The sequence below is a fragment of the Amblyomma americanum genome, chromosome 11, assembly GCF_052857255.1.
Source record: "Amblyomma americanum isolate KBUSLIRL-KWMA chromosome 11, ASM5285725v1, whole genome shotgun sequence".
Lineage (NCBI taxonomy): Eukaryota > Metazoa > Arthropoda > Arachnida > Ixodida > Ixodidae > Amblyomma > Amblyomma americanum.
In genome coordinates this window covers 3,079,821-3,097,875 of record NC_135507.1, presented here as the reverse complement: position 1 = coordinate 3,097,875, position 18,055 = coordinate 3,079,821, and the positions used below count along the sequence as shown (strand labels likewise).

Here is an 18,055-nt window from a genome sequence, read left to right as displayed (position 1 = left end):
ACTCACAGGTCCACACTTATCGGACCGGGCGGAGAAAGGCAGTTCGTGGGGGGGTGTAGCTCAGTGGTAGAGCGTTCGCTTTGCATGTGAAAGGCCCCGGGCTCAATCCCCGGTACCTCCACAGGCGGCTGCCTTCGTTCTTACTTTTTTCTACATTTAACAGCACAAGATTATAAAGACCGTTAATGAAAGAAGTAGGTTTGTAAAGACACTGCACTCACAGGTCCGCACTTATCGGACCGGGCGGAGAATGGCAGTCCGTGCGGGGGTGTAGCTCAGTGGTAGAGCGTTCGCTTTGCATGTGAAAGGCCCCGGGTTCAATCTCCGGCGCCTCCACAGGCGACTGCCTTCGTTCTTACTTTTTCTACATTTAACAGCACAAGATTATAAAGAGCGTTAATGAAAGATGTAGGTTTGTAAAGACACGGCACTCACAGGTCCACACTTATCGGACCGGGCGGAGAAAGGCAGTCCGTGCGGGGGTGTAGCTCAGTGGTAGAGCGTTCGCTTTGCATGTGAAAGGCCCCGGGTTCAATCTCCGGCGCCTCCACAGGCGACTGCCTTCGTTCTTACTTTTTTCTACATTTAACAGCACAAGATTATAAGGAACGTTAATGAAAGAAGTAGGTTTGTAAAGACACTGCACTCACAGGTCCACACTTATCGGACCGGGCGGAGAAAGGCAGTTCGTGGGGGGGTGTAGCTCAGTGGTAGAGCGTTCGCTTTGCATGTGAAAGGCCCCGGGCTCAATCCCCGGTACCTCCACAGGCGGCTGCCTTCGTTCTTACTTTTTTTACATTTAACAGCACAAGATTATAAGGAGCGTTAATGAAAGAAGTAGGTTTGTAAAGACACTGCACTCACAGGTCCACACTTATCGGACCGGGCGGAGAAAGGCAGTTCGTTGGGGGGTGTAGCTCAGTGGTAGAGCGTTCGCTTTGCATGTGAAAGGCCCCGGGCTCAATCCCCGGTACCTCCACAGGCGGCTGCCTTCGTTCTTACTTTTTCTACATTTAACAGCACAAGATTATAAGGAGCGTTAATGAAAGAAGTAGGTTTGTAAAGACACTGCACTCACAGGTCCACACTTATCGGATCGGGCGGAGAAAGGCAGTCCGTGCGGGGGTGTAGCTCAGTGGTAGAGCGTTCGCTTTGCATGTGAAAGGCCCCGGGTTCAATCTCCGGCGCCTCCACAGGCGACTGCCTTCGTTCTTACTTTTTTCTACATTTAACAGCACAGGATTATAAGGAACGTTAATGAAAGAAGTAGGTTTGTAAAGACACTGCACTCACAGGTCCACACTTATCGGACCGGGCGGAGAAAGGCAGTTCGTGGGGGGGTGTAGCTCAATGGTAGAGCGTTCGCTTTGCATGTGAAAGGCCCCGGGCTCAATCCCCGGTACCTCCACAGGCGGCTGCCTTCGTTCTTACTTTTTCTACATTTAACAGCACAAGATTATAAGGAGCGTTAATGAAAGAAGTAGGTTTGTAAAGACATTGCACTTACAGGTCCGCACTTATCGGACCGGGCGGAGAAAGGCAGTCCGTGCGGGGGTGTAGCTCAGTGGTAGAGCGTTCGCTTTGCATGTGAAAGGCCCCGGGTTCAATCTCCGGCGCCTCCACAGGCGACTGCCTTCGTTCTTACTTTTTCTACATTTAACAGCACAAGATTATAAAGAGCGTTAATGAAAGAAGTAGGTTTGTAAAGACACTGCACTCACAGGTCCACACTTATCGGACCGGGCGGAGAAAGGCAGTCCGTGCGGGGGTGTAGCTCAGTTGTAGAGCGTTCGCTTTGCATGTGAAAGGCCCCGGGCTCAATCCCCGGTACCTCAACAGGCGGCTGCCTTCGTTCTTACTTTTTCTACATTTAACAGCACAAGATTATAAGGAGCGTTAATGAAAGAAGTAGGTTTGTAAAGACACTGCACTCACAGGTCCACACTTATCGGACCGGGCGGAGAAAGGCAGTCCGTGCGGGGGTGTAGCTCAGTGGTAGAGCGTTCGCTTTGCATGTGAAAGGCCCCGGGTTCAATCTCCGGCGCCTCCACAGGCGACTGCCTTCGTTCTTACTTTTTCTACATTTAACAGCACAATATTATAAAGAGCGTTAATGAAAGAAGTAGGTTTGTAAAGACACTGCACTCACAGGTCCACACTTATCGGACCGGGCGGAGAAAGGCAGTCCGTGCGGGGGTGTAGCTCAGTTGTAGAGCGTTCGCTTTGCATGTGAAAGGCCCCGGGTTCAATCTCCGGCGCCTCCACAGGCGACTGCCTTCGTTCTTACTTTTTCTACATTTAACAGCACAAGATTATAAAGAGCGTTAATGAAAGAAGTAGGTTTGTAAAGACACTGCACTCACAGGTCCACACTTATCGGACCCGGCGGAGAAAGGCAGTCCGTGCGGGGGTGTAGCTCAGTGGTAGAGCGTTCGCTTTGCATGTGAAAGGCCCCGGGTTCAATCTCCGGCGCCTCCACAGGCGACTGCCTTCGTTCTTACTTTTTTCTACATTTAACAGCACAAGATTATAAGGAGCGTTAACGAAAGAAGTAGGTTTGTAAAGACACTGCACTCACAGATTAACACTTATTGGTCCGGGTGGAGAAAGGCAGTCCGTGCGGGGGTGTAGCTCAGTGGTAGAGCGTTCGCTTTGCATGTGAAAGGCCCGGGGTTCAATCCCCGGAACCTCCACATTCTTTTCTTACTTTTAGCAACAAACCCTGTAAGCATCTATGCAAAATGAAAGAGGCAGAATATAAGAAGCACTTCAGTGGTCTGAAACCGAATTATTCGTAGCCTCCCACTATTTTGGTGTCACCGTGAGGAGCAGTATTGGCACGGTAGGTTCCTTATTTTAGATACGCTCGTTCTGAGCAGTAATTGCAAGTTTCTGCTCATACCTTGACAGCGCATACTCATTTCACCACAACGCAGATTTACTGTTATTATCCGGAGCTGCCGTCACTTCTGGCCTAGACGCAATTTCTCGTGACTTCAAGTACTTCACGATTTATAGTAAACTATCGTTCTTATTCCTAGATATTATATTATTTGAGGTGTTCATTTACGCATTTAAAGTTAGGCACGCTGTAAATCGTCCTCGGGTCAACCTGCAGGACAATATAACTAGTTAAGCTGAGGTAGCTGAATTTTTCAAGTGTGCATGGGCTCCTTTAAACGACGCTTAGTTATCCAAAACTACGCCAAAACTTCCACTGACGCATAAGCTGCGAGATTCCATTATCGCAGTAAAAACCATTGTTTCCCTCAAGACACCGCTCCTCTTGCGAGGGAACCTGCGTCCGGTTCTAGGGGAATATGCGCAACAACCATGGGTGGCTCTCATTTCTTCTTGTTGCCTCTTGGATTCATCGCCCAGGCTGGTTGATTAATTCTTCTCAGTGAGTAAGCACTGCTTCACGAGGTTCAACCGGCTTACCGATTTGTGTGAAGCCTGATCTTGAGGGCGACCTTGGGAAAACAGTGAATAATTAAAATAAATATTGCCGCGAGTGTGACTCGAACCCGCGGCGGGGTGAAGTAACAGATCAGCTTCGCCGACCACTGCACGAGAGCACGAGGCTATCGTCCCAGCCAAACACGCCTCGCGTAACACTGCAACACACTCTCGCGCTGTGCACTGCGCGTCGTCGTCTTCATCAACTGATACTCGCGGTTCGAGCTATGTGGTATTAGTGGCAGCGAGATGTGGGCTGCATGCGTTGGCATTTACAACGTTATGGTGGAAACCCGGCACTGGAGGAACAGGCGTTGGCGCTGACAACATTGCTGAAGAAAGCCGGCACTGGAGGGTATAGGCTACGGGCGTACATTGGATAAATTGGCACTGACGACGAAAAAGTTAAATACGCTCACAACTAGCTCTTTGGGTCAGTGAACATCTCAGTCGAGCTTTCGGGTACATGGCGGTGGTGTTCACTAGCAAAAAAAATTGTGCTTTCGCAAAATATTACTTGCTTAGCAATGCTAAACCGCCCGCCAATTTCTCTCTCTCTCTCTGCTGCGATGGACTTATCAGGCAGGTTTTCAGGGCTTTTGCAGAGGCATAGTTCATCATCTGACCGATATTGATGGGTTGATGAAGCTGCGATGCGTTAGCGGAGGGCTCCAGATTAACTTTGGCCACCTGGTTTTAATTCGGCACCCTGGCCGAAATTTTTAACACACACTGACGTCGCACAGCAAGCCAGAGTTTTAGAGTGGTGGGTAGGTTTCGTAGAGCTCGTCAGCGACAGCGTTAACTATGACGTCACAGTGTCATGGCGTGCCTGAAGCATGGCTCCTGAGTGGGCCTTCATTCAGAGTTTTATTATAGCGCGCAAAAGATTGACCACCCAAGGCAGTGAGTGGAAAAATCTCTTTTGGTGCCTTTGTTACTTTTAGTGTATAAATTATATTGTAGAAGACCTTGAGTGCACAGTAAAATAATATGCAGACGACTGTGTCGCTTGCAGGCATCTTACAGGCATCTGTGTCGTTTACAGGCGGACTACCTTTTGAGAGGGTTGAAAATTGCGAATACTTCGGGATCTATCAGCAAAAGGTTTACCATGGAATTTGTATATTGAACATCTAATTTTAAAATCATCTAGACTGCTGAAGCTCATTAGACATAATCTTCACAAAGCCCCATATGCACAGCAAAAGAGCAGCTTTACATTAAAAACGTTCGTCCAATACTCAAGTACACTTGCGCAGAATGGCACCCTCACATCTCTGATCTAATGGAAAAACTGTGGAGGCGCTTCAGTCATCTCAAGAGTGGAATGCGATAGCATTAGATTTCGCATTTGTCGCATATCCCGTGGCAACTTTGTTTTGCCGCTTTGGGTGTGTTTTGAGTTCAGTTTCTTTGCAACGTTTTGTAAATCAACCGCCATATTCGAACAGCTAGCTGCAGTAGCAGCTATCCACTATGCTGTGACGGTGTTGGCATACATCACATTGCTTTCTGATTATTGATTTCTATTATCTTTCTAGGTTGCTCTTAGAAACTAGGATGCTGTGAAATGACGTTACAAAGTCGCGTGACTTATCTCAACCAATTTTTAATTTAATTGCCACCAGCCATAGTGGGCACGCACGCTGCTCACAATCCGATGGTTAGGTTGTTACCTGCCATGAGGGGCAGGTTGTGATGACGTCACAACGTCACGGCACCGCACTCGACCAATCAGCGAATTTCGCGACACCAGACATCAGTGGGGTTTTGATGTGACGGCAATTCTAATGCTATCAGGGTAAAAGCTCTCACGCATTCAAAGTCGCATGGAATTACGCCGAATTCAGTTTTTAAAATTCCGGTTTCACCGAAAAAGGTCGGTATCCTTGACATGCTCGCCGCAGCTAGCTGGCTAGTGACTAGCAGTTCCACTCAGTCAAAGTATAAAATTAACGATTTGTGCAATCCAGGGAAGTAGTGCACGGTTGCAATGTGTAACGCAGTTCTGCGTTTTAAAGAAGTGGTCCTGTACCTCACACGACTCCGGAAACTGGGAGGCTCCATATCGTCGCCAAACATCGTCTGCTAGCGTTGCCCCGTTCACTGCCATCACCCGCCTGGAGCAGTCACTTGATGAACCATGTTCAATGCGTGTAAGAACACTCGAGACCTTGCATAATATTCACGAAAAAGTGTCATGTCCTGGCAATCGCAGCGGTTAAGTGGCTGTTCCGTCGCTGTTGTCAACACGTCGACCACGTGATGCCCCACCCTTTAACACAACCTCACACAGCACTCTAGCGATAGCATGACAATTCAAAGTTTAGAGAACAACTTCCACCTGCTTTTTTGTCCAACAGTTTTATCATTTAACCTCCGTTACTTCCTTTACAGCCAACAGCATTTTCTTCTGCAAGCAGAGCTATAACTTGCTTTACCAGTAATTACCAGTAATCTGTGCACTAATTACTGGTAAATATAATGGTCAGGCTGACCAAAAACCCATGATAAACTATAAGTGACTTTTGACCGCACATGGCTACCATATCTCCAAAAATAAAGAAAATGGTAATTTGTCAGTAAGAAGTAATATTCGCCGAAAGACACCGAAAACAGCATTCTGAAATAAACACTGAAAAAAATAAAAAATTCTAATTACTAATAATTAGTTGAATGAGGCTGAAATACAATGCCGTACCCCATAAATACGCAGAATCTTAGATGGTCACTTTGTAACGTTTTTTTTTTTTGCGCTTCGCCTTAAACGAATAGAGCTTAATCGACAAACTCCACAGCTGAACTCCATACAGACGGTTGTTCTTAAGATGAGTTGGGCACACATAAAGCCAGACACAAGAAGACAGAAAGAGCTCAAGCTGTCAACTGGTTTTATTAACAGCACTGAGGCTTATATAGGCAGTGTGCACAAGTGCCTAAAGAAAGGGAAACACGCGAGAAGGAAGGCAGATCAAGCCTGTGCAGAGGTCAACATAAGCCGCGCAGGAAGTTATCTTCCGCAGCACTAGGGAAGTATCACTAACACAGTTATCGCCTTTTCTCTTGATGTGGCACGCTTCTTAAGAGGTTCTTCTAAGTACAGAGGGTGCCCGTCCGTCTTCGAGAATACTTCAGTGGGTGAGACACATAGCACCTCTTTTTTTTTTTTTGTCTGCGGTTAAACTCCGAGAACTATACCTTGCAAACAAGAATCACGCCCTCTTCTTGTCCGCCTTATCTAAGAGCCGCCTATACCAGGCGTTTCACGGTAGCCTTTAAGTAATTCTCAAAAATAGGATTTTTGAGGTAAAAATGTGGATTCTATAGCATAGTATTTTTGACCCGCCGCGGTGGCTCAGTGGTTAGGGCGCTCGACTACTGATCCGGAGTTCCCGGGTTCGAACCCTACCGCGGCGGCTGCGTTTTTATGGAGGAAAAACGCTAAGGCGCCCGTGTGCTGTGCGATGTCAGTGCACGTTAAAGATCCCCAGGTGGTCGAAATTATTCCGGAGCCCTCCACTACGGCACCTAATTCTTCCTTTCTTCTTTCACTCCCTCCTTTATCCCTTCCCTTACGGCGCTGTTCAGGTGTCCAACGATATATGAGACAGATACTGCGCCATTTCCTTTCCCCAAAAAACCAATTATTATTATAGCATAGTATTACCGGTGTTGGCGCACACCAGAAAACCGGTGAACCGTCCTGAGCAGTAAACATGGTTAACTAATTTGTAATAATTAAATTTTTGACTATTAGAGTTAGGCACCTAGTTGCAATTAGAGATTTGTACCCGGTCGTTGAGAACAGCCATATCTGTTTTTATAATTTATAAAACGCGAGTACCTTTGGGGCTGTGGCTCGAAAAAAATTGGCTTTTTTTACTAGTTACGTGCACTGGAAAGTCTGCTTTGTTTGCATGCTTTTCGAAGGCGCATGTATTTTGACACGATGTAGCCAGTTTTTGTCGAGTCACAGCGCCCAGGATAATCGCATTTTCAAAACTCTAAAAACTGACATGGCCCTTACTAATTACCGCCAACAAATTTTTAATTGCCACCATTTGCCTAGCCGTGAAAGTTAAAAAGTTAATTATCAGTTATTAGTTAACCAGCTTACTAATTAGGACAATTCGCGGTCTTTCCGGTATACGCCAACACTGGTAATACTATGCTGCAAAAGCCATATTTTTACCCCAAGGCGCCTATTTTTGAAACCTATTATATTATAAGTCTTCCTTAAAACGCCTGGTAACAATCCGCCCCCAGCTGGCCAAGAAGAGCACTTTTTTCGGTTGTGGGTTCGTGATATCGTGAATAATAGTGATTTAATCTGGGACCAGCGAAGGTAATCACTGTTGTTTAGGAGTGAATTCATGGGTCACTCTTGGAGGGGACGGCGGGGGAAGCGGTCCCATTTAACTACACCTTTCTGTAGTTCAGTATAATGTATGATGTATTTGTGTGTTTCAGTATGGTTTCTGATTTAAATCCGCCTCTGCTGAGGTAGTAAGCTTTATGAAAGCGACAGGCGAGGATCAGCTATCCTGTTTCCGTGCTCGCGCGCCTACGCATACGTTGCTTGGCTCGCTAACATGAAGGTCTTCCAATTTACACCAGCGCGTTCCAGCAGCGTACCTTGTTTTCCTTGTGTTTCCGTCTGTTGCTGCTGGCTCATTCATAAAGCACCGTGCACCAGCTGACCCGACTGTCCACGCTATTGATGCGGCAAGGCATTGCACATCTAAATTTTAATTTTCTTGTGTTCGCACATTTTTCTTCGTCTGTCGTTCAGACAAGTGGCGCGGGCCGGTACTCTTTTTTTTTCTTAAATTTTCGTCTTAGTCTCACAATAATTTGTCATTCAGTCAGTCCGCGCACGGACATCTTCCCTGGGTAGCAGTTCAGGTAGAAGTTAAACTTAATAAGAAGAAAGAACACCACGGGTCTTTAAACGAACACTGCAGAGAAGGCAGCATAGGTTACCCAAGTTAGCAACTTTATAGATTACCCATGTTACAGGTTACCCCTGTTTCCAAGTGGATGTAGAAGAAGGCGATTGAGAGGAAAAAGTAATAGACAGAGAAGAAAGTCACTATCGATAACAACGGCTTATGGAAAAAGGAAAGGCACTGTAACTATCTCGGTTCTCGGTGGACACTTCATCGACTCCCTGAGGGAAGGCAAGAAGAAGAGAGTGAAAGAAGCAATGGAAAAGAAGTACCTTATAGTGGAGGCCTCGCGACTAATATCGAACACCTTGAGTTCGACATTAGTCCGTGTGCTGTTAGAGACGTTTAAAAGCACACGCGCAGCTTATGCATTTCGCCTCCATCGAAACGCGGCCGCCGCGGTCGGGAATTAATACAGCATCCTCGCGCTCAACATCCAAACGACCTAAACTCAAGGACCTCAACAGCAACCGCCGTTAGAAGAGGAAGAGCAAAGGAAATGTGCTGTACAGCTGCCGCGCGAAACCCTCTACCTACTGTTGCGAGCGTACACGTGACAATAACGCAACGTTGTGCAACATGTATACATATTCGTGCAACAGACTACAGTGGTGTTAGCGAGGACATGACCGCTTTTTTATTTTGACAATTTAAAGTGTCTATTTGTCCCTCCTTCCCGTTTAAAAATACTCGTCAAACAGAAAACCTCCCCAGTCAGCGCCCAAGGCACTAGGGCGCATTGAGGAACTCACTCCCTGTGTTTTTCGCTGCCCCCGCCGTTATCGTGGCGCTTCCTGCGAGCTCGTCTTAATGCGGCTGTTCCTGGCCGATATAAACGGATGCGGACGGCGAGAGCACTGATTGCGCGAACGTCGCGCCGAAGATATTGCAGAGGCATCAGTGTACGCCGTGAGCATCTGGCGGTCCTGGTCGCTCCTCACAGTGCTCTGCACAACCTAACAGCAACTGGAGGGTACGTCTTGCACGACAGATGACATAAGGACCACGACACGGGACTGCAGCATTTGGGACGAGCAGGACCAGGACATAGGAACGACCGTGTAGAACTACGACATTTGGGACGATTAGAACTACGCCATAAGGCCAACGATATAAGGGTAACGAAAGGTAAGGTAAAGGCTCCCCCATTTTCGCACGAGAGTGTAGTGTAGTAGGTGAAACTGCGACTGAGGTGCAGCCTAATCAGACTACTGGGACGTCGGAATCGAGCTACCTTTGCGCGTTTGCCGCCCTGGTGACTCCAGTAAATTATTGTGTCAAGCCTCAGGAAATCAGTTTTAAAATATATAGATTAACTTATTCCCTGCCAACTTTAAACCAGTTCCGGGAGATGTCGAATTGAAAAAAAAATATTTATTGGAGGAAATTGACAGGGCGCACATTAAAACTGTTGCAAGAAACGTGCGATAGCATCTGGATTTGCCCTGGATTATTGCTTTGATGGTGTCAAGCTAATAAATGCTGGGTCGGGAGGTGCATCGGTGGTTGGTGATGCTGGAGGGCAGCTGCCTCTTCCACTGCGTCTTTGATTCAGATTTCGTCGTGCCCTTTTTTGTTCCCCTGTTGCACGGGCTTTTAGTTGAGGAGGCCTTGTCGTGGTGGGCGGAGGTTCTGGGGGGCAGGGTTCGGTATCTGGGTGGTGGTGAGGCGCTTTGAGAGGGCGGGATGGGTGGTCATCTCTCTGCTGGGGTGGGACGGGGTGCTTCTCGAGGGTTGTGGGTTCACTTACCGAGGCGTCGCTGCATTTTCGCTAAGTGCCACTGCTATCGCAGTAGAAAACTGACGGGCGATCACACCGTGCGATAGGCTATGAGGGAGGGCGTAGTGAAGGTCTCGGGAAATTGCGACCACCTGGCGATCTTTAACCTGCACTGACATCGCACAGTGCACAAGCCTCTAGCATTTCGCCCCCATCGAAATTTGACTGCCGTAGCCGGGATCGAACACGCGTCTTTTGGGTCAGCTGCCGAGAGCCATAACCACTGAACCACCGCGGCGGACCAAGAGTTAGCAGTACTGTCTTTACGTTTCGAATTTGTTTCGCGTCATTTTGTCGTTGCACTACTGTGTGGTCTTTTGGTGCGTAGAGGTTCGAAGTGGAGAGAGGGATTTTTACCTTCGCGTGCTCCGATGTACACCCACTGGGAGGCTCTTCCGGTGGGTGGTGGCTTAATAGGCTGCCATACAGAAAGACGGCGAATATTCGTCGGAAGAGCACTTCACTCCGAACAACGTAAAAATGTGGTCTCTCTCTTCGCCGAGAGCAGCTCAGAGCCGAAGCCGTTAAGGCCGATGCTTCCGACGCTGTGAGCATTGCACATACACGGGCTCCGTCTCAGCGCGCCGGTATTAGGTTATTACGTGCAAACTATCGGCGTCAAATGAAGCGCCAACAGGACAAGTGAAACGGGACACGAATGAGATTTAGTTGGGGAAACTTGAGCACTTGCATTTCTCAAAGTGTGTTACTGACCATCGAAAGTAATCACAAGTGGTGTCGTTATTATTAATAGTGCTCTCGTTCAGGTTTTCTCTATCGGGGCGTCAAAACAAGTTCCCTATGAAGAAAGGAAACTTATTGTTGTTATTTCTATAGTGTTCTGGCGTTGCGCTTTCGAATTGTCCCGCTGACACTTATTAACACCTATATCTACCTAAAAACCGCTTCTCTACTCTTATAGGTCCCGCCGTATCACGTATAATTCAAACTGTAGAAACGCAGCTCCTGGTTTAAATGTATCGTGTCCTCATTGTACAGCACAAACAGCCTTCCAGAACACTTTTTTTTACGAAAGCAAAGCCTTAATGGCCATAAATCCAAAAGACCTGCTGTGAGATCACTCAGTGCTAAATATAATTCTAACGGCCAAACGTGCTTAAAACTTTCAAGTCTTCATTCTGAAATCGGCAACGGAAGGGAATAATCTTGATTACTGCTGTTTGTTTGGATTACGTGTCCGAGCATGTGCATGTAGAGTTTTAAAGCTTTAAGCATTCAAAGATCGCCCAAATTTGCTCCTCTTAATTCCGCAGTAGTCGTATTTTTCTGAACAAATTCGCAGTTTTTTTTTTCTTTGGGGGGGGTAGGGGGGGGGGGGGGGGGGGGTTACGTATATGGGTTTGTAGCGACGAAATGATGACAGTTGATTCACATTTTCGCGTGTTTTCATTTCCTCGCTCGCGTTTAGAATTTATACGGTAATGCTAATGTAGAGTACGCAAGGACAATAATGATTTTGCGCTGAATCTTGCGCAGATCCAACGGTCACTTCGCCAGCAGCCTTCCCAGCGGACGTCAGCCGAGTGCAACCAACTCTGCTGCCAGCGTCATTGCAACGATGGCAGAAGCACTCGTCTACATCCTCCCGATTCTGTCCATCGTCGTCCCTGCCGTGTGCGTCTATTACTTTTGCAGGAACTACCTTCTGCGCTGCTGCTGGTGCTGCTTCACTAAGGTATGCGTGCTCTTGAGCCTCCTCTCTTAACTGGGGGCACACGAGAATTTCGAAGTCACACAAAAATAAGGAGAAAGTTTCATGGGCCGAGGCCGGTTCCCAGCCCTCACGTGGGGCCGACTTTGGCGTGCCCGGAGAGACAGGAACGAAGGCCGCCAGAGGACTGGGACAGTGGGCCAGTGGCAACAGGCGACGTGACTCAGCCAACACGTTTTACGTATCCGTTGTGCGTTAGTCTTGTGTAAATTTAAACAGACACGTATGCATGCAAGAACTCTCAAGTTACAAACATCAAATTACCGACATCCATTAAAATAAAAATTTGAGATATCTTGCAAGCTCTCGTCTTGGGTTTCAAGACATCCAGACTAGTTTTGAGAAGTGTGAACTTAGGCTGGGGACAGCCCGATGCGGGATCGAAAGAAAAGGGACAAGGGTATCATTGAGAGAAATCGATCGAAAAGAAGAAATCGGCATGTGCAGGACATGCACCGCAAAGACAAGAAACCGGGGTTCTCTATGACGCAACAGAGTGGATATCAAGAGATGGCAAGCGTAACAATAGACGGCTAAGAACCAGGCGAACACATGAGATGAATGAAGAAACTTCCGGTGATAAGCTGACTTCAGTTGGCACAGGTTGCAGTTAATGAAAAGATAAGGCAGAGACCTGCAGCCTGCAGTTTACTTCGGCTGATAATGATGATGACGATGAACACTGAGAAACAGAAAGGGCTAACCGGGTGTTAAAGGATTACTTCGGGTTAATGAGCTGGAATCAAGCAGTAGCAATAGGCATGGGCAGGTTATGTAAGACCTATTCAAAATAACCGATGATCTCTTGGCGGAAACAGAGTGGATTCCATAGGAAGAAAAACAGCAGAGGAGAGCAGGATGTCAGACGCGGAGATGCGATAGGGACAGGGCAAACTGGAAATAAATCGGGAAGGCTTTTATCCTCCAGCTGACGTAGCGGTGCTGGGGATTATGATGCATGTATGTATCTTTTACTTATTTATTTCAAAATTCTCGGCGTGTGGACAGGGCCAATGTGGGACAGGATTAACGTCCCGAAGCGGCACGTGACCTGTGACACGCTGTAGTGAAGGGCTCCTGGTTAATTTCAACCACCTACAGCCCTTTACATACTTTGACGTCGCCCAACACACGAACTTTTTTGCATTTCACCTCCATCGAAATGCAGCCGCCGTGGCTGGTATTCCGTCCCGCGACCTTTAGATCTGCAGGAGAATCTGTAGGCACAAAACTACCGTGGCGGCTTATTTAAGAATACTGCCATCCCCGTGAAGAACTATCTCAGAACCTGAAAACGCACCCATATAAAGAATTAGCCCTCTAGCAAAAGCACGACAGACAATATTGCGTTCAAACTCCAACCACCATAACAACAGTCATAGTGTCAGCTAAGTCGAAACAAGACATATATAAATATCGAATTTCACAAAAAGGCACTAGTAACTGCAGTGTAATTAGTATTAATATACTAATAAAAGGTAAAAAATAGTAATAAAATAAGCATTGGTACCTTTTGCTTTAGCGGTGTAAGCGAAATACCGACAAATATAGAAGAGCCCAAATGTCATGGTCCTGAGAGCCCTTATCGCAACTGCTGATTATCGGGAATGCATGTCGGAGCATACTGAGAACTCCCAGCTTTGTCATTTGGTATTAAGGGCCCACATACGCACTCTCCTCTCAGCTTATCTTGGCAGCGAAGCAATATTGCGTCCTTGCCAAACAAAAGCAATCCGTCTCGGCGCCCCGGTCTCTCAGTTGTGGGCTGAGATAACGTGCGATTCAATTGCTCTGTCAACAGCCCCTGGCAACCTTGGCGCACGTTGCTTTACGTGTGAGCACACGTACACCATTGGATGATAGATTCCACCACCTGGGGCGGGTAGCATTTATCGCGAGACCTCCAATGCGACGTGTGCCTTGGCCCAAAGCCCACACTGTTACTATGGAACAAGTGAGAATTGTTCAGTCGATCAGTTGCCCCAGGGAAGGGGCGAGCTGTTCTCAAGAAATGACGGAGGAACGGAGAAACAAGAATTTATTGTGGTTAAAGGTAAAATTCTCTAAACCGGCGGCAATGATAACGTACAGCGAGCAATGAACGGCAAAATTACATCGAAAAACAACGAAATGGATCTCACACATTATCCCCGTAGGCAGACGCACGACTAACTTTTTCGGCGCGACAGCCGCACAAGCGAAACGACAGCTAATGCGTCTTCTTTCGTGTGAACGCAACGGCCGATATCCGCTTACGTACAAAAATATGATCACCTGGCATTTTCCTGCCGACTCATTGAAATGTTGGCACAGAACTGCGCTCGAGAAGTCTGGTGCTTTCTTAAGCGGTTGGCCGCTCAGTCTTATCATTATTGATGTTTCGCCGTCACAGGCGGTTGGCGAAAAAGGTGGAACAGCGCTAAGTAAAGATGAACCAACCAGTCAGAGCCAGCTCTCTTGTTAAAACAGTTGACGACAACGAACACACCGCATGATCTCGCATCATTGCAAAAGACGCTATCTCCCCCAGGGTTGAACAGCTATAGGCATAGGTTCTAAGCATTACCCGGAAGCTGGCGCCACCGTCTATGCGCGTTTCTTAAAGGGCACTTCATCCACCGTGGGAATTCCGGGAAGACAGCGTAGGCGCGTACTTGGCTTGACCGCAAAACATGGCTACGACTGCAGAAATACAAACTTTCGCAAAAAATACAAGCGTAGTTTTACATTCAGTATGTCCTCTAATAAAATATGCTTACTGTGACTTGCAATAAATGAGCAGAAAAGCAAACGATCATTGAGTTTGCTCATGGCCAGAGAGGGCTTTCTCTTCATGTCGCCAAATATAGCTAATCGTGGAAAATAATTTTTTGCGCTTGACAGACACTTTTTACAGCAAATATTCTTTCAAAAGAATTGTTAGCGCTTAAAATACTACACTTTAGAGGCTTCCCTTTTAGCATTGTGAAAAACAGAAACGTTTAATGGTGTAGTCTGCTATTGCGCCCGATGTTCGTGCGTACGATATGTTTGTGCCATGAGAAACTTGTCCCATCACCCGCTTTTCTATGAGAAACTTGTTTGCGCGCCCTGAGGGCCGGCTCTAGGCATGTCCTGGCGCTGCGCTTAGCGGCTTTGCCAAGAAAAACGGATTAGGAAGCGTGAACCTACCACAAATAAGTGACGGCTATGTTCATGCTGGCAAGCGCACCATGCGGGTATTGCATGAATTAATTCATGAAGTGGAAGTCGTCCCTGCATGCAATGCGCGGCCACCGTCACTCTTCGAAATGGACCAAAAGCAATCCTCGGGGAGTAGGCGGTTAACACGAGTTGCGCTTGTCGAAGTGCTTTGCGCTTTTAAAAGTTGTCTCCGAGACGCCTACGAGAAATGTGCCCAGTGGTCACGGCAGCAGACTGCTGAGTTCTCAAATCACAAAACACTTTGTTACTTTCTTTCACACTTCAGTGCGCAAATAGCAAAGGTTCCCGCTGAGCAAAGCCCAGCTTGCTGCGTAAATGGCTCCCAGTGAAGGGGCAAGTGGACTTTATTCTTAGCGGGCTCAGTTCGAGTCAAGTGCCTTCGGGTCTCAAATGAGCTGCGTGCGTAGCTCCACTGCACAACCACAAAGCCCACAAAACATGGGTAAATATTACAATGGTGAAAATGAAACTTAACAACCAAAAAACCCAATCCGTAGCACAAAAACAAGCCGTCAAATGTCAATCCGAAGCGCTGTCTTCCCGGCATGCCTCGGGTGTTCATGGTGGATGAGGTGCAGCGCCGCAGCTTGGCGGCAGTTTTCATTCACTGCACAGAGAATGTCACTCATGCAGTTCTTAGTGTGAAATCAGGCGCCTAGCTACGATAAGAAGGTTGGAGCAAATGAGGAGGAGAGGCACTAAGTGCGATTCTCCGAATCAAAGACTTCACTCAAGCTGTAAGAGTAGCACTGATTATAGTTGCAGTCACTTTTAAATGATGGCTAGCCATTCAAGCCTGGGCGCACGTTTCGCAAAATGTCCACATTAACATCAGCTCTGTAGTTTCCTTTCCGCCAGCACCGGTTCGCGACGGCACGAAGAACAAAGATTCGCGCGTACTCACCACTGACAGTCACGATTTTCTATCTCTCTTTTTCTGGTTCCTTTTTCATGGTGCCGAATTCGGTTACGAACAACCTTCATCGCCTGCATTCCAACATCAGCCAGAACCGGTGGTGGTGCGCCAACAACCAGCGCCAACGGTCATCGTGCAGACGTTGGCTGTGCCAACGCCCGTCGTGACAGAAGTCGCCACTGTCAAGGAGGTCACCGCCATCCGAGAGGTCACCGCCATCCAGGACATCCCCTCCTGAAGGGTCGTTCTTGGCTCGTTTACGAACTTCGCACTTCGTGCAGCAGAGTGCTTCTCAAAAATGCCCGGCCCATTTTGTTCGTTACCGGTACAGTTCCCGAAGTGGGACAGTGGGGTCAGAGCCGTGCGCCTGGTGCTCGAGATACAGTCCTCACTGATTAAAACAGCCAGAACGGCAGAAGCTTTCCGGAGGCCCATTTCGTGGCCTCTGAGCCTCTGGGCTCTGTGTAAACTGTGTATGGAGTGAAAATTGTAGCTTTTAAAGCCTTCTCGTGATCTTGGAGATCTGGAGACTTTTGACCAAGAGCAAAGTCTATGGTAGCGTCGGAGCCCGTGTAGAGTAGCACGTTTAGAGCTCGCTCGCCGCCGCGCTCCCGGTTCTCTGGAGACTTCCGGGACAGAACAAAATTTACGTTACTATCTCAAGCCCTCTTGAACGGCGTATCGAGGACATAGGCTTCAGTGTACTCTACCAAAACCTTCGAAGAGCAGTCTGCAGCACTGTATCAACCTTTCTAGAGCAACGCCGAGAACCTGTAGAGCTCACTTCGAGCACCAGGCGTCTCACAGTAAGACGAATGCTACGGTGAAACTGTAAAAATGAACGCTTACAGCGAGCAAATTCTAACGCTTGAAGTCTACAACGCCAGGCGCAAAATGAGCACTGTGTAAAGCATCTCAGAGCACTCTCTCCGCCAGTTGTCGACGATTTTTTTCATTGTTCACAAGCCCCGCAGTCAAGAATGACCTGAAACGACTTCGAGTTGAATAAAGTTTCGACGTCAATTCATTGTGCCTCATCGATAACCCTTAAATATTTTTAGTTCGAAATCATCTATTTTTTTTTTTGCCAACTGAGTTACTGCTCTCGGCTAGACAATGGCCCCGGTATTTTAAAAGGATGCAGCAGCAGCGAACATGCCGCTACGAGCAGGCTGGGCTAACCGTGATAATGACTGATCAGCGAAATTGTTTTCATTATCTTGCCATTTCCAACACCCTCCACAATAGTCTTTGATAAAAGTGTGAGAGCTGCACCTATTAATAAATTTCTCTTGAGCAGAGGCCAAGAGGGGATAGGTGTGACATCTTGGGTCAGATTGAATTCTGTACGAGACGCACTTGTCAAACAAAGCATGCCTTATTTCGCCTGTGCGTTGAGCAGCCTGCCTCACTAAAATGTAAGCGCTCGAAAATCAGACGCGCAATCTTTAGATCAGCACTGATTGGGTAACTGTGAGTTTTGCCTACCCTTTAGGAATTTGAATTTTTTTCTCAAGCGCACGCCGACGCGCCTGTCCTTTTAGATAATATATGTGATACCACAGCACATGTGACGTCACGAAAAGTATCTCCAATGAGCACTTACTGGGGTTCTTATAACTTTACACTTGTCGTCCTGTGGGCGCCCGCCACTCTCTTCTCTTCCTTCAATGATCCCCCAGACGTTAACGCCCTTGTTTCTTGTAGAAAGGACGGCTGTCTATGCGACACTCGCATCCAGTCTTCCTTAAGATTTTCAATGCAGCACTGAATGACGATGACGACGACGTTTTTACGATCATTCGACATGGGAGCCAGGTGCTTGGGTTTTTCTTTTTTTGCGGGGGCCTCTTTTTGCGCTCAGAAGCATGAGTTCAGTTTCATAGGCAGGGACACTGATCGAGAACCTAGCAGATTGAACTTTTGTAGCCTTTAGTTGAGAACTCTGTAGACTCCCTGTCAGTTTTCTTTACTGCGTCGCTGACCTCTCGCAACGGAGAACAGAAACAGGT

General features: G+C 47.5%; 1 long non-coding RNA gene and 12 other non-coding genes across 13 annotated transcripts; all 13 read left to right on the top strand.

The window, feature by feature from the left end:
• Positions 1 to 49: 49 nt before the first annotated feature.
• On the top strand, positions 50 to 121 carry TRNAA-UGC (transfer RNA alanine (anticodon UGC)). The gene has a single exon. It is a non-coding gene; the product is annotated as a tRNA-Ala (tRNA).
• A 143-nt stretch (positions 122 to 264) lies between these two features.
• Positions 265 to 336, top strand: TRNAA-UGC (transfer RNA alanine (anticodon UGC)). The gene has a single exon. It is a non-coding gene; the product is annotated as a tRNA-Ala (tRNA).
• Positions 337 to 478: 142 nt separating this feature from the next.
• Positions 479 to 550, top strand: TRNAA-UGC (transfer RNA alanine (anticodon UGC)). The gene has a single exon. It is a non-coding gene; the product is annotated as a tRNA-Ala (tRNA).
• Positions 551 to 693: 143 nt separating this feature from the next.
• TRNAA-UGC (transfer RNA alanine (anticodon UGC)) lies at positions 694 to 765 on the top strand. The gene has a single exon. It is a non-coding gene; the product is annotated as a tRNA-Ala (tRNA).
• Positions 766 to 907: 142 nt separating this feature from the next.
• On the top strand, positions 908 to 979 carry TRNAA-UGC (transfer RNA alanine (anticodon UGC)). Its single transcript has one exon. It is a non-coding gene; the product is annotated as a tRNA-Ala (tRNA).
• A 142-nt stretch (positions 980 to 1,121) lies between these two features.
• TRNAA-UGC (transfer RNA alanine (anticodon UGC)) lies at positions 1,122 to 1,193 on the top strand. Its single transcript has one exon. It is a non-coding gene; the product is annotated as a tRNA-Ala (tRNA).
• A 143-nt stretch (positions 1,194 to 1,336) lies between these two features.
• On the top strand, positions 1,337 to 1,408 carry TRNAA-UGC (transfer RNA alanine (anticodon UGC)). The gene has a single exon. It is a non-coding gene; the product is annotated as a tRNA-Ala (tRNA).
• Positions 1,409 to 1,550: 142 nt separating this feature from the next.
• On the top strand, positions 1,551 to 1,622 carry TRNAA-UGC (transfer RNA alanine (anticodon UGC)). Its single transcript has one exon. It is a non-coding gene; the product is annotated as a tRNA-Ala (tRNA).
• A 356-nt stretch (positions 1,623 to 1,978) lies between these two features.
• Positions 1,979 to 2,050, top strand: TRNAA-UGC (transfer RNA alanine (anticodon UGC)). The gene has a single exon. It is a non-coding gene; the product is annotated as a tRNA-Ala (tRNA).
• A 142-nt stretch (positions 2,051 to 2,192) lies between these two features.
• TRNAA-UGC (transfer RNA alanine (anticodon UGC)) lies at positions 2,193 to 2,264 on the top strand. Its single transcript has one exon. It is a non-coding gene; the product is annotated as a tRNA-Ala (tRNA).
• A 142-nt stretch (positions 2,265 to 2,406) lies between these two features.
• Positions 2,407 to 2,478, top strand: TRNAA-UGC (transfer RNA alanine (anticodon UGC)). The gene has a single exon. It is a non-coding gene; the product is annotated as a tRNA-Ala (tRNA).
• A 143-nt stretch (positions 2,479 to 2,621) lies between these two features.
• Positions 2,622 to 2,693, top strand: TRNAA-UGC (transfer RNA alanine (anticodon UGC)). The gene has a single exon. It is a non-coding gene; the product is annotated as a tRNA-Ala (tRNA).
• Positions 2,694 to 9,265: 6,572 nt separating this feature from the next.
• LOC144109969 (uncharacterized) lies at positions 9,266 to 17,071 on the top strand. The gene is made up of 3 exons (XR_013309661.1): positions 9,266 to 9,539; positions 11,689 to 11,887; positions 16,132 to 17,071. It is a non-coding gene; the product is annotated as an uncharacterized LOC144109969 (long non-coding RNA).
• Positions 17,072 to 18,055: the final 984 nt, after the last annotated feature.